At 42.2% G+C, this 14,983-nt stretch overlaps 1 protein-coding gene across 2 annotated transcripts in view; it reads left to right on the top strand.

Moving 5' to 3' along the window:
• The first annotated feature begins 2,261 nt into the window (after nt 1-2,261).
• Nucleotides 2,262-14,983, top strand: part of UBAP2 (ubiquitin associated protein 2) — a 119,843-nt gene continuing 107,121 nt past the window's right edge. Inside the window, exon 1 of one of the 2 annotated variants that reach the window (XM_064735236.1) lies at nt 2,262-2,329. The gene's annotated coding sequence lies outside the window, so the exon portion shown is untranslated. Of the gene's footprint in view, nt 2,330-2,388; nt 2,507-14,983 lie in introns of those variants that run through there. The other variant, XM_064735234.1, reaches the window with a different exon arrangement.

Here is a 14,983-nt window from a genome sequence, read left to right as displayed (position 1 = left end):
GATAGGGAAGGAGAACGCCAAAGCACCAGAACAGTGGTGTCCAGCCTGTGGTATGTGAACTGCAGCCTATTTCAGAAATCTGCAGAAAGTGACTGAGAAAAACAATTCCGCAGTAAGCTGAAATTGCCTATCTGGATTTGCACCTGCACCAGACTGTTATTTACTGGCTGGAAAACTGAAGACGTTGCAAATCCTTGTAACAGCATATAAGAATCCTGGCACAGGCAGTAGGCAGAATTTGCCTGCCAGGACTGGTCAAACCTTGACAGTGTTTATTGCAGGGTCTTCTCTCCAAGTGTGATGTACTGAATTACAGGATCTTTTAGGTTGGAAATGACACCTGAAAGTGAGTCCTGTGACTGATCAGCAACTTGGCAATTAGAACAGAGCACTGAGTATCATGTCTAGTCATTTCTTGAACACTCCTACCACCTCCCTGGAAAGTCCATCCAAATGCTTCACTACGTTTCAGTGAAGAAATTCCTCCTGATCAATATTTGGAGTGAAGGTCTTTGTTCCCAAGCCTCCACCACATTATTCCTTTACCTCTCCTCTGGAAGCTTTCTCAGTACAGTAGCCCATTTTCTCATTTATATTTACTCCATGTACAGCAGAAAGAGTCTACAACACTTTGATCCTGGTATCCGTGCTGAGTTTTCTCCCATTCCAAATGCTTTTGGGCTGAATTCTGTGTGATTTTCAGAGACACTTTCCAGCTGGCACTACAGCATCCCAAGAGCTCTTAGCCTTTGTTGTTTTCTGCTGCACACCAAATTTCCATCTTGATTATCAAAGGATTGCCAAGCCATGATGGAAAAATGCTAACAATACTGATTAAGTCCACACAGATTATGGAGCTGCAGACATGTTTGTCACAAAGCTTGTGAAACTTTGTTTACAGCTGTAATTAATTGTCCCCCTGCTATAGTAATAAAACAGAATATCAACAGCTGCATGAAAAAAATCAACAATACCTGTGCACTGTTTGGTCTGAATTTCAATTTAGTTCAAAGGACCCTCTATCTTACTGAGAAAAAACAAGAATAGGAAGATCTTGCAGCTCCTCAGCAGTAGGATCTGTTGTAGCTCCTGCCCATCTATGCAGTAAGTGTCAAGGATGCAGACTCGCTAAATCTGTCTACTTCATGCAGAGAAGGCAGAAATATGAAAAACACAAATTAATTTTTAGATACTGTTTAGGGTAAAATCAGATTTCATGCCCTTTCTACTTTCATGGAGAATATGGACTTAAGGGATAGAGGATGAGCAGTAAAGGATATCAGACCACAGCAAAGGTCAAGGACCATGGGACATCATCACTGGTGGCAACAAGGGCTGAACAATCTGAACATCACCTTCACCAGCCCTGTCTGCTCTGCACCAAGCAGAGACCAGCTTCCACACAGGGTAAGTAAGCCTGGCTTTAATATGTCAGGCCTTGCAATGATGCCCAAAAGGTTAGGACCCATTGCATTTTTGGCAACCAGAGGTGCTGTACACAATGGAAAAAATACACAGCAAGAAAAAGCCTAAATGGAAGAAACATTTTTGTTTGTGGTTTGGTTTTTTGCCCCTCCTGACTCACAACCCAAACCCAGGAGTCAAGTTTTATTGACTATCCTTTCTTGCCATCTGTCCTGTCATTGTTTAGACTGGCAGCAGCTGCACCAAGTTCTCTGACACAATTCTGCCATCCCCTCCCTATTCTCCATTAATCCCCACCGTACTTTACTTGACTTTCTCCTCCCGTAGTGCGGCTATCTTTTGTCCTGGAGTTCTCCATTTGTTTCTCTCAAAAGAAGGAGATGTTTAAATTGATGGAAGTGCAGAACTGGTTCCAAAATGCCCTGTTCCTAAGCCATCCGGGTCCCTCACTGGGCCCCGTCATGGTATCCCTTAGAGGGACTTCTCAGGGGGTCCCTCACACGGTGTCCCTCACAGGGTCCCTCATGCGGTCCCTGAGAGAGTTCCTCAGCGGAATCCTCGCATGGGCTCTCACGGGGTCTCTTGAGGGGTTCCTCAGGAACTCGTGGGTTAATTCCCGCGGCCCCTCCCGAGGGCCCCTCTGGGTGTCCTTTGCTGGGGTCCCTCAGGGGATCCCTCAGCCCGCCCCCCGGGCTTTCCCTCACGCGCCTCCGGGGAGGGGCTTCGCTGCTGCCCCGCCCCTTCCTCCCGCCCGGCGCGCGCCGAGGGAGGGGCGGGGACCCAGTCACGTGAAGGCGAAAGGAAGGGGCGGGGTTTTCCCCGCGCGCGCTGCACACGTGGTCACCGGGAGGGGGCGGGAGGCAGAGGCGGAAGGAAGGCTCCGGTGGATGGGCGCGCGCGAGCGGTGCGTGAGGGGCGCGGGGCGGGGCTGCGCGCGAGCGCGTCGCGTTGCGTGGCGTCACGTCACGTGGGGAGGGAAAACGACCCCTCGCGCGCGTGGAGGAGGAGGAGGAGGAGGAAGGGGGAGGTCACGTGACGGTCGCGGGCGCCGCCGCCGCCGCTTTGTGAGCGCACCGGGCAGGTACCGCGCGCGCGGGGGGCGTGCGGGCCCCCCTCACCCGCCCCCGTCCCGGCCAACGGTCCCCGCGCGCGGCCGCTCCCCCCCTCAGCCGCCCCCGAGGCCCCGCGGGCCCGGCCCCGCTTTGTCCGCCCGGCGGTCCCTCGGTCCGCGGGTCGGTCGGTGTCCGCCCGGGCCGCCCAGCCCCGGCCCGCCCGCCAGCGGGTTGGACGGGGGGACGCGGCTTTGCCCTACTTTCCGTGGCGGCCGCCCCGGGGAAGCTTCGCCCTGGCCTAGATCGCTGTCCCCCCCCCGCCCCCTCCGCCCCCCTCCTCTCCCGCTCAGCAGGGCCGCGGGTGCGGGCAGCGCCCACCTGGCTGGAGAGGGGTGCCCGCTTGGCCCGGGAGAGGGGGGTTCTGTGTGCACCCCCTGACATCCGCGGGAGGGGGTCCTGCACCGCGTCCGCCTTCGAGGAGGAGGGGTTCTCATCTCATCTTGGAGGTGCTGGTCTCCTGCAGCGAGGCTTTCCCTCTGGCGGGTTGGTGCCTCTGGCTCGGGGCATGTGAGGAAAGCGGGACCAGCTGGAGGAATGGGGCTGGCGGCAGGAGTCAGGCTGAGGGAAGGTGGCAGCTCGAGAAGTGAACAAGTGGATGATGAAGTATCGATCTATGACTTTTGCAGGGCTTTGCTTCCATGTTGTCTTGCTCATCCGCTTTCCCTCGCTGGTGGTGGGGGTCACCCCTAGAGACAATAACATCTCAGCAGCTAGAGTGGGTTACTTGAGGACATGACAATGAATGAACCGTTCCCTCTATGAACCTTCTCCAATTTAGTCCTTCCTTGCCATCGGCTGTGTTTGGTTGCTTGGAATTGGGTGCCACGGCAGGGCTCACTTACGTTGCCTTTAAAAACAACAGAACGCTCTTCTGCGTTTTCTCCTGTTGCTGAAGAAAATTGCAGCAGGGAAGTGAGCTGGTAGGCATTCCTGTGCAAGAAGCTAGATATAGAAAGGACCTAGTGCATGTTTGGGTCTAATGACAAGGGTCTGAACTCTCTGATGTGGAATAGGTTTAAAAGCTTGTGCTGGAATGTCTGCAGTGCTGTTGGGTGCCACCTGCGAGCAGGGTGGACTGGTTTGAAGCTTCTCTCTTGTGAGCATGCTAGCACCAGGAGTGTGGATGTGCAGAGCACCCCTGGTCGTGTTCGGAGGAGCAGGATGTTTCGTGGAACAGAAACTCGGGGTTTGCTATGGAGCTGTGTGAAGGAAAGCTGTGGAAGGGGAGTGGAGGGGCTGTCCTCGCCTGAGAGCAGCTGGTTTTTTCCAAGTAGAGAAATTGGAGCTGGATGTGAGGGAAGGGAAGGGAGGGGGAGCAGTGCTTGCCATTGAAACAGAGCCCTTCACAAAAAATGGCAGCAACTCAGCCTCCTGGCTTTTGCTTCTTTAATATTTACCAGGCCCTTTTAGCAATTCCCTTGGTTGTATCACATTCTCCAATGGAATCTGGATTTGGATTCCTACCTGGCTGACTCAGTATTTATACCTGGACCTAATCTCTCTGCAGTGGTTTGACTTAACTTGTTTAAAGAATTTATTTTTAACTTTACACTAGGTAAGTTGAAAGCAAGCAAGGCTAAATCACTTTGCAGAATTAATGATGTTTTGTGACTCCTGAAAATGAGCTGGCTTCTGTTTTATGACCTCAATAATCTTGGTAGTGTTGGAGGTGGGCAGTAGTGGGAATTGGACAAGCTCTGTTCTACTTTGTTCAATTTGTAGTTTTGTCAGTGTGTTGATTTTGAGAACTGTCTATACTAAAAAAAACATGGCATTTCTGAACTTCAGACTGTTTCAGTTGTTTTGGCTCATCCTCCATAAAGCTCCTGGTGCCATGACTTACCAGAAGGGTTTGATTGTTTGAGGGGACAGGGAAGCTACAGACTCACCACTAAAATCTAAGGAGGCTTGGGGGAAAACCAACAAAATAGTCTTGTCTGTGCAGTTCTAGAACCTAGAAGTAGATTGTTGATGCTTTATATTTCTTCGGTGAACTTTTATTTTTGGTGATTATTTCCTTGTAAAATGCCATTTTTGGTACACTTTGTTTGTTGCTGGTGTTGTCCTCTTGATATTGGTCATAGCGGAGTAACACGCTGGTGAGCAGTACTTAAAAGGTGTATGTGTCATGTACTGTTAATGCTCTATTAATAATCATCACTGAGAGTCTTACTATTAGTAGTAATGCTTACATGCTGTTTCAGTCACATTTAGTACCGGTACTTAGAATAGGTGCTTCATGACAGACTAGGAGTAAAATTTCAGACCTGTTACGAATCTTTTTATTTATCTTTGTTTCTTATTTGGTTGAAGCACAGGGGCAGGACTCGGAACGCCTGAGTTCAGTGCTTTGCAACAGCCTTGTGTGAGCTTGCTGAAGGAGAAGCCAAGTGACTTGTCCCCTTTGTAAAAGAGAAATCGTGTTGTATTTGTAGACTTCAGAATTATTGAATGGAAGGTGCTTGAGGGAATAGAATTGATGTGCACTGCAATATTTTCTGCTAGAGCTTTTGGTGAATTTTAGGTTTATTTCTCAAACAGTCTGTTTACTTGTAGCCCACTGGGTCCTCTGCGTTTCAGAGAAGACCTAGTTTGGACTTGCACTGTTTTTCATATAACTTCCCTAAACAGGTTACATTCATTAAAGTGAGAGCTGGGATGAAAGGTTGTGAAATGCCTCCTTTGCAATTACTTCAGGTTTATATTTTACAAAAACTGTACAAAGGGTTTGTCTGTTTTGCTGTAACATGAAAGTCCACACTCTTTGATTTTGGCCATCTGCACTGGGAGTCTGTTGGAACTCCCCATCTGCCTGGGGCTCCTGCAAGGCTGTTCCTTCCACGGGTGTGGTACCCTCAGCCTTTCTCTCCCCATTACTTCTCAGTGCTTCAAGGAGTAAACAGCGACTACAGACAGGCAGTTTGAAGGTGGTATGGTCTGATGCCTAAGATCTCATGGCTTGCTCAGCCTGCTTTTACTACATCATAAATATTTTGCTGAGCATATTGTTTTACTTATGTTTTCTTTACATTGTAAAACCTGTAAAATAGGTTATGTGAACAACTTAGTGCAGCTCCCTTGGATGGAGTTGTTTCTATTCTCAGTACTATTGCAATTCTATTTCTTTTTGTCCAGCTTTCTTTGTGGAACCTGCACAATATTGTGGCTTCTTTTGAAAGTAAAATTGTCAAGCTTTTTTAGCCCGCTCTCTCCTCAGGCTTCTTAAATCAGTCTTCCAACAGGTGAGCTTGGAGGACTCTTTAACCTGGCTGAGTGTAGCATTTTGCATTAAAAACAATGAAATGTTTCCCATGTTGAGAGAGCTTTGATCTTTCTTGAGACTTAAGATTTGCCTGAAGTAATACTCCGATCGTGAACTCTATGGTTTTGTTTTTCTGCTATATCATACAGGAAATACAGTTTATTGCTGTAGAAGATGCAGGTTCAATGGAATCGGTCTTGCAGAATCATTCAGTATGTGAATCTACAATTAATTGAAGAAAACACAAATACTTTGTTAACCTCCAGATTTGAATCATTGTACTTTTTAAAACTGTTTCAGTGTGGGGGGAAGAAAGCTTACCTCAGTCTTTTAGGCCACCCTGTGGTTGAAGTTGTAGGATTTGAATTCACTAGTTATGACCATGTTCCTGAATATTTTTAATGGTTAGCTATAGAGAGAGGAAGTCTTTGTGCAGTTTTATTGCATCTGGCATTGGTTTAATCTAGAACATTTCATTTGTGTTTCTGGAAGTAGGATGATACTTTAGAGACCATATTGAGATTGCTTTTGAGGAAGGAAAACACACTATTTGTTTCTACTCCATTTGTATTGTTTAGTGGTTTGAGGTGATATATATATAGTAATATGGAATGAAGCATATGGCTTCAGAAACATTTTTGCTTCCTGTTTTTAATGTTAACTGAATCATGGCTATTTTGTCCTCAGTGCTTGGCTTTGTACTGTTTCATTATCTGTGTTTGTCCACTTCGATAGCTATTGCTGATTTATTTTTTGCTCTGCTCTTCTTTGATTTTCAAAATCTTATGTTGTCTTACACACAGTTTCAGCAACAGGAATCTGAAAGGACTCCTGGTGCCAAACTTTGCACTGCTGTTGGGCTGTACATAGTATATTGTATTCAAGAAACTCTGGTCCATGCATTTGGTGGGTTGTGCCCCAAGGGATGGATGGATGTCTGCTTTTATTTCAGCTTTCAGTCACACATTCTGGAGATCACTGACTTGCGATCCATTTTTGAGACTGACATAAAGGGAGACCTAAGTTAGTGATGTTAACTTTGGGTGACTAAGTGTGATGAGGGCTAAGAGTACTGCACTTCCTGGTCTTGTGCTTCACTTTCTTTTATTAGCCACTGAATGAATTGCTGAATGTTTTGAACATGGGTTAAGTGCCAAGGGCTAGCTGTCGGAATTTTTTTTTAGAGAAAGATTGGAATAGACTTATGAGGTTGGTGCAGTTAAGTTAATGAGTACATACAAGTCTTTGTTTTTTCCTTAGCAATTGAGTAAACACTTTCTGATGCACATCTTCAACCTCTTGGGTTTCTTTGCTGTTTATTGATGTCCAGATTAGCAGCAATGCCCAGGAACTCTTCTTTGCATCTTAGAAAAAGATGCTTATAATCTTTTTTTAATAGTTCTCTGTTATGACGGCTAGTATAAAACCAATTTCAACTTCATACCTGTACTCCAGGTTTTGTTGTTTACCATTTTATTTGTCGATGTAATAGTGTATCTTTCTAGATTTTATCCCAATGGCTTTTAACCTACCTGATTTAATTGAAAATTCTCTTGATTTTCTCTATATTACTGTGGGAGAAGAAATGCTAGAGCTTGAGAATTTTCTCTAACGGAGCTTGTGGGGTGTTTTTGATAACAGCTTTTCTGTTAAAGGACTTTCTTACCTTTTTCCTTTACTTCATCATGGGCTGGCTTAGGCTGACAGGGAATTCTGGAGGTGTTCTAGTCTCCCCTTGCTCAAGCAGCACCATCTACAGCAGGTTGCCCAGGGCTTTGTCTGAATGTGTTTTGAATATCTCCAATGGAGACTCTGCCGCCTCAATGGGCAACCTGTGCTGTGCCAGTGTTTGGTTGCCCTCAAGGCACAAAAGTGTTCCCTGTTGTTCACAGGGAGCATCCTGTATTTCCGCCCTTTTGCTCTGGTCCTGTCACTGGGCACTGCTGAAAGTAGCCTGGCTGTGTCCCTTTCCTTCAGGTACTTAGACATATTGGTGAGGCACTACATCCCTCCCAGGCTTTTTTCTCTGGGTTCAGCCACTTGGCATAGTTAGGGCTGTAGTCCTTAAGGCAAACTGAATTTATATGTCCTTACTGGCCTTTGAGAAAGATGTGGATTAAGCATTGAGTTTAGTATGGGTGGTGTGGTATTCACAGTAACTAATGATTCTTGGTTGGTTGAGAAATGGGTGGATTCAGAGAAAGTACTGTGAAAATGCAGTAAGAGGCATATTTCAAATTTGAATAATTTCTGTGCTTGCAAATGAGAACTAATTGACTGTCCCGGTTCTAGCTGAATTGAAAACAATAATTCAGCAGTCTGTGAGGGAAGAAAATAGGTTGAACACTGTTTGTTTTATCACTGTCTGACTGTGATAAAATTGCCCAGGTCCTTTGTATGTTCTGTCTAGGAATTGCATGGATTGCAAATGATGACTTGAAGTGCAATACATTGTTTAGGAAAGGGTAGACTGAGTGCTTACTGTATATCGAACTCCATTTTGTGACGTTATGTACATCGTAAGTATTTTTAAAAGTACTTTTTAATGAGACTAAAGCCCACACTTTGCAGAACTATGGGAGTCCAAAATTAGAAGCTAACTGGACCAGCCTAGTTTTTGTACTCTTGCAAGCCCAGACACTTTTCCCAAAAACTGCAAGACCTCCACAACTGTAGAGAAAGGTTGAAATAATGTTAGATGGTTAAAATTACTTGCATAGTTAGGGTTATTGAATCTGGGAAGTGCTGGGATGACTCTTGTAGAACAGTCAATCAAAATGAAACATCACTGAGGTGTAGTTTCTGCTAGGAAACCTGCCTCAAATATTTGGATGACTTTGCTCCCTTGTTGATTCTGTGGATTACTGGGGAGTGCTTTTGAGAACTTTCACCATGAGAGAGAGCAAAGCACGAATGTGTATAACTTATATTGTCCTCAATAAACAAATCCATTAAAATGGCAGATCAAGAGAAGATGTTCAAGTGTTTCATTAGTTATGAAATTACTCACTCACTATAAAATGTGATAAAACATAATGCAAGAAACTGCAAAACCATCCAATTTCAGTTAATTTTACTACTTAAGTAAAAATTGAACACAAAAACATACTGACTGAAGCATCTTGCCTTTCAGGCAAAAGCAAGGTGATGTTGAACATTTGAGCCACACTGTGGTAACTAAAGGCCTTTCTACCCAGCAAAAAAACCAGGTAGCTGTTTGAAACTGGAACAGAATATAGGGGAAAACAAATGAAAAAGTTGAGCAACTGAAGTCAGCATAATTTTTCTTCTTGGGAATTTGTTTAGGAGTGGTGAGGGGCCAGGAACTGCTTTTATGGTCGTAGGTCCCCTTTATGACAGACCTTGATTGAAAAGCTGATATACAACTCTTTCTCCTTTTCCAGTTGCTCCACAGTACTGGAGAAAAGTTAGGATTAGTTGTTAACATGGACTTTTTATGATCCTTTCTTTGTCTTAACAGACAGGTTCTGATGCAGTGTGTAAAGGGAGAAGGACAGAGTGAGTTGCTTGTGGAGGAGGAGGACGAGGATGTGGCTTGGGGCTAGTTACAAGACAAGTTTGCGGTGGGGGAAAAAGGGGGAAGAGTTTGGTGTTCTTGATCTTGATATGATGCGTTGCTACTTTGATTTGTTTGTTCAAATTATTCGGAGCCTGGTTCATATAAGTAGAATCAGTAATGCTGGGGAACCTTAGGTGTGTCTTAACAAACAAACAGAATTCCTGCTTTGATGAACTACACTGAAAGTGAGTAATGAAATAATACCAGGAATGATTAGCCATGGTGGAGTAGCTGGGGGAGAGAAAGGGGTCTCTGTTCTCAACATCCCATTTGGCTGTTAAATCTGCCTGGTGAATTCTTTGACACTGAGACTATGTTTCAGTCCTTTGAAATGGTGTTGCTCTGTTAGTGTGTAGCGGCTGTCTCTCTCTCTGGTAAAGACGACTGCAAAGGTGTGAGGTTGTTTTGCATCCTACTTTTGGTAGCCCTACAAATGTGTTTTTGTTCTGCATTTAGGTGTAGTGTAGCATTGACAATTTGCTGTATCCCCCAGAAGCTTATATATGAACAGATATGCTGGAAAGACAGAAAATTTTTTTAAGGTAATACTTTTTTTCTTTTCTAAAACAGAAATGTTGAAGGAGATAAGCTATCTCTTCTGGCACTCAGTAATTCTGAGGAAAGTTAATTCTCCTGGTAGATTCACTTAGTCATTCTGTTGAATAAAATGAGAACATTACCACCTCTTATATTTCCTGAAAAATCTCGGCTATATGCTTCTCAAGTGCCCTACCGGGTGAAGTAACCTCATGTAAACATAGGTCAAACATTTTGCTAAACTTTGCTAAAATGTATATATGAACTTTATTTTGTTATAGTTAAAACTTAAAAGCATTAATCTGGAAACATGGCAAAGCTTGAAAATGGAGCTTCACACTAGGCTGGTTTATCTCAATGCATGTTTGGCCATTATAACTCTATTGTATTTTATACTGGTATGGTGTTTATGGCTGGAGAGGTGTGGGGCTCTGCTTTCCTGACAGCTCAAAGACCAGCTGGGAGGAAGTTATATGTTTAGTTCTTTCAGAACTAGGTGTATATTGACCTCCCAAGGATTAAGTTTTGGGAATGTATCAAAACTTGATGAAATACTGACGTATAGCATGTATTCTTCATCTCTCTTTTTCAAAAGTTTTATATATATATATATATATATATTCAAAATTACCCAAATTTCTAATTTAAATAAAAGGTGGAAATATGCCCTCTGTTTATCTTAAAAAAAATTAAAATATTAGGATCTCTATTAAGCTTCAGATGAGTTTAAAAGAAAAAAGCTCCTCAAAAGGTCCTCGTGAAGAAGATGATAGGAAAGCTTCCCAGTTGTGTTAAATTCAAAACATCACAGCTCCAAAAGACTTAATGTTAACCGAAAAAATATCATGTGTGTCTGGAACTTACACTTTGAATTCTTTTCCACAATTGGATATCTTGCTGAAGCTCTAGAAGAGTGCAGCTAAAGAAATACTTGTTTATAGTGTAGTTTGACATCAGTGTACTTCTGGTGGTTCAACAACTTGCATTTCAGTCATGCTAGAATGTTTGCTGACAAGTGAGTTCCAGATAAACGTTTATTTAATTTTAGTTGCTTCTGAAGTAAAACTACAGTGTTTAGTGTGTTCACATTAGTTTGTAAAGTTGATTTTTGATTCACCAGGTTTTGTCCTAGTTTTTCTCCTCACTTAATGTCATTACATTTCCTTGATCTCTGTTTTATTCCTCATTTGATTTTGGTAGGAACTGATAAATCAGTCAAACAAAGGTTTGTGTTCTCAAATATACTTTCATATTAGAATATATATGAAAGTCTAACATAATCTCAGATATGGAAGGCCTTACTCTTGGTGCTGTGTGTCCTAGGAATTTTCTGGGTTTTATTTGTTCTGTATACAAGAGTTGAGATTTTAGAATGGTTTTCACGGAAGTTATGTCTCTGGCTCTTAGCGTGAGATAATTGATTTAAACATACTTTTTCCTTCCCTTTCTTCTTTCTTTGGCAAAATAAAATCTAAAATGAGCGCAAAATGTTTTACTTGGAAGTATTTACAACTCTTCAAATGAACTTTCATGAATAAGTGGAAGTAAAAATTCTACTCTTTTAAGTTGCTGTTTTCAGCAGTTGTATGTGTACTCCATAATGTTTAAATGCAGTGTATTGAGAGTTGTTTTATCCCATTCTGTCAGTCTCTTGCATTTGATCCTGTGCAGGAATTCCTATGATGTGGCTGCAAATTCACAGTATCTTCCAACAAATCTCAAAAACTCAAACTTCAGGGCAGTGTTCTTTTGAGTATCAAAACTAAGGTCATTCTAACGCCTTTTTTCTAAGAGCTTTATAGCATAGCAACAAGGTTGGTAAGTACAGTTTTTCTAATATTAGACATCAAAAACTGAAGGAACCAAAAGGACAGTACCTACCTAGATGAGGCTTGTATATTTTCAAAAAAACTACCTTAAAGCCCCGCAGAACAGCAAATGTCAGTGTTCTGAAGGTGAGACAGGGTTTTAGTCATTTATTTTCTGCTGATTGCAGTTTTGGGTGACTGCTATCTCTTGTACTTTTTTCCCTGATCAGAGGAGGTATGTTACATTCTTCCTTTTAAATGTTTATTTTTACTTTATTCTACTGATTCATGTTCTTACTGGTTTTCAAAAAGCCATGTTTTGGACACTGTACTCATTGAACTTGAAAAATAGTCTTGTGTTAAATTGAGAACACATTTAAGACATCATACTGTTCTACATTTTGAACTTGTCTGCTATTGGTTTCTGAATTTATTTACAGTGTCATCTTGGTTTTTTCGGCAAGTGTGCTTAACAGCCCCCTGCTGTGCTAGAATTTTTTAACAAGGCTTTGTAAATGACTGAAAATTATTACTGTGTTTAAAAAGCTGTTACTTAAGTTTGTAGTGCAATTTTTAGGACTTGTATTGTTTTATCTTGATTATTCCTTGCTCATCCTTTGCTTGTTTTCTGTGTTCATACAGCTTTCTGAATTCCGTGGAGAAAACTGATGTTTACAGCACATCTTCTGAAATGGTTTTAAATATTGTCATTGTCGAACCATTTGTTTAGTGAAGTTTTTGTAGAGGCAGTATGCTCTCTGTAGCTGGTACCTGTAATATTTCAGTGTTGTTGCTAGAGTTGAGCACTGCGGTTAGCACAATGTGTATTCCGGGTGCAGTCTCAGAATTCGTATGTGTGCTGACGGTGAGGTGTACAGTTAGAATAAATAAGCTGTTTCAGGAGCTGTGTGTAGAGTACAACCCCATTTTGTTTCAAAAGTGAGTAGCTTCATCTTGCAGGAAAGTGCTTGGTCTTTCAGACTTTCAGTGGTAAAATGGACAGGTCGCTATCAGCTTCTTGGAATGGTCTGGAAAACATTTTCTACTCAGGCATTTTAATATTGCCTTGCACAGTGTATAAACTTGGCATACCTGTATGGAATCGGGGACTGTGATCCATTGCTATGCTCTACTCAGCTAACTCGGACTACAAAAATATGTTAGAAGAGAATGTTTACTTGATAAAGATAAGGGAATACATTAATATGAAAAGGAATTTTTTAATGGCTTAACAATAGGAAGGGAGTTTTGAAGAGAAGCTTTATATGCTTGTTCAGATTTTGTGAACTTAAAAAGACAATATTACTCTTGCCCTTGTGTGAATTTTATTGTGAGCTGGTTTGCCTTGGAAAGAAGTGGTGGAAGAGAATGACAACTTCCTACTGGAGACAGTGAACACAATAACATTTAAGTCCGACCAGATTAACAGAAGAAGATACAGATGGAGTTGGAACAGTGGCCATGGGTCTTAGAAAAAGCATACAGGTCATTCTCCACCCCCTTTATGTTTAAAGAGAAAGTAAATATTGAATTAAATGCAGTAAAACTATAGGGAATTTGATGCTTTATGTGAGCACCTTGTCTCTTTGGTATCTTCCTCAGAAAATTTAAGAAACTAAGTGAGGAACGAATTTAATTTTGATTTCATTTCAATGACAAGAACAGCCTGGATGACTGTATTCCTGCTGTTCGGTTGAGTTCTGCATAGAGGACTTTCTATTTGCCTGCTCCTTTCTAGCATGTTTTAGGTTGTAAAGATAATTAATCCTTCATCTCTTTCAAAAGTTTGGTATCATTTTTGTGCAGATGAGACAGACCTGACCTCACATGAGTTCTAGACTGATGAAATAACTGAATTTACACATGACACCAAGTTGAGAAGCTGTGGTTGTGAGGAAAATAATACTCAAAATCAGGTGGGAAAGCTTGAGGTAAACCCAAGGTTTCTGACTGAAGCAAGTCAATATGAGGATTAGTATCAGAGTTAACTTGTCAAACCTGCTTGTTTAAAGCTAGACAAAATGGTAACAATGGTTGTGATTGTAAGAAGGAGCAATCCAGAGGTGGCAGGGAAATGGAAGTGATTTTTGATGGCTTTCAGTTCTTGGTGCTGTTTTATTTCTTTCTTGATTTTGAGCACCTGACAGTAAGTTTGTAAAAGGATTTCACTCACTTCTCACAGTGTTTTTTAACTTTAAAAGGCTAAACTGAGCCAAATGGCTGATAGTTTTCATTAAGATGTGATGTACAGTGATTGTGAAGACAGGAAATTGTTAACACTGCCTTACAAACTTGTTTCTCTTCCTCCTTCTGAGACTTTAAATTCAGAGACAATGTATGTCACTGCAAAAACAAAAAAACAACTGGGAAAAAAAGCTTTTATTGTTTTGGTGGATATTCCTGCCTAAGATTAGTCTTGAGAAATATAATCTGGGACAAAAAGTATAGAAAGATGTTCTGGAATATTTTGCTTTATTTGAAAGTGGTTTTCTGCCAGACTCCTAGCTTTGTTTTGTCTCCTGAGTATAAGAACGTATCACAACCAGTGGTTTGTGCTGGTAGTCTTCCCTTGGTGTCTAGTTTGGAGGTTGGGAGGGTGCAGGAAGGATACTGAGCTGTCTGGTGTTGCTACCAAAACAAGCTAAAATCAGAAATCTGCTATCACATTTTATAGATACAGCATTACTGATTACAGAGTGTATTTCTTTCTATATCACTTGTGGCTTGTAATTTCAGCATTGCTTTTTTTTGTATGTGTTGTAATGTGATCTGATGAGTGGCATAAGTCTGAATTAATCCTGCCCTCCAAAACTTTTCTATGGGCACTTTCTACTTTGTCCCTCACTGTCAATTCTAGTGTGAATTAAATAGGGGCCTTTTTTTGATGCAGTTGAGTGTGTTTCTGCAAGTGTGAGAATGTCTCTGCTCTTGCTCTGCTATTTTTAGTCCTCTTGCTTGTATCTGTTTCTATTCAAAGAATTCCTTTGGAAGCTGTTCCAGGAGAGAGTGGTTTGGTGATGCTGGGGGAAGCAGGGAAAGTGCAGGCAAGGAGTGTGTTTGTGATCCAGCAGCGAGATGTCCGATGTGCAGCGCTGCTTCCTGTGTGACACCTTGTTTCTGAGCAAACTGTTCCAAGAGAATTCCCCCTGCTGAGTATTGTCCTGCCAGCTGTTCTATGGTTCTTGGTGTCATTTGGAGTGCCTGGGTTTCTACTTGGATCTTATTACTCAGTTTGTTTTTCTGTGGAAACAGCGATTCA

Source organism: Zonotrichia leucophrys, chromosome Z (assembly GCF_028769735.1).
Source record: "Zonotrichia leucophrys gambelii isolate GWCS_2022_RI chromosome Z, RI_Zleu_2.0, whole genome shotgun sequence".
NCBI lineage: Eukaryota > Metazoa > Chordata > Aves > Passeriformes > Passerellidae > Zonotrichia > Zonotrichia leucophrys.
Note: the sequence above shows the minus strand (reverse complement) of the source record. Positions and strands in the feature narration are given on the sequence as shown.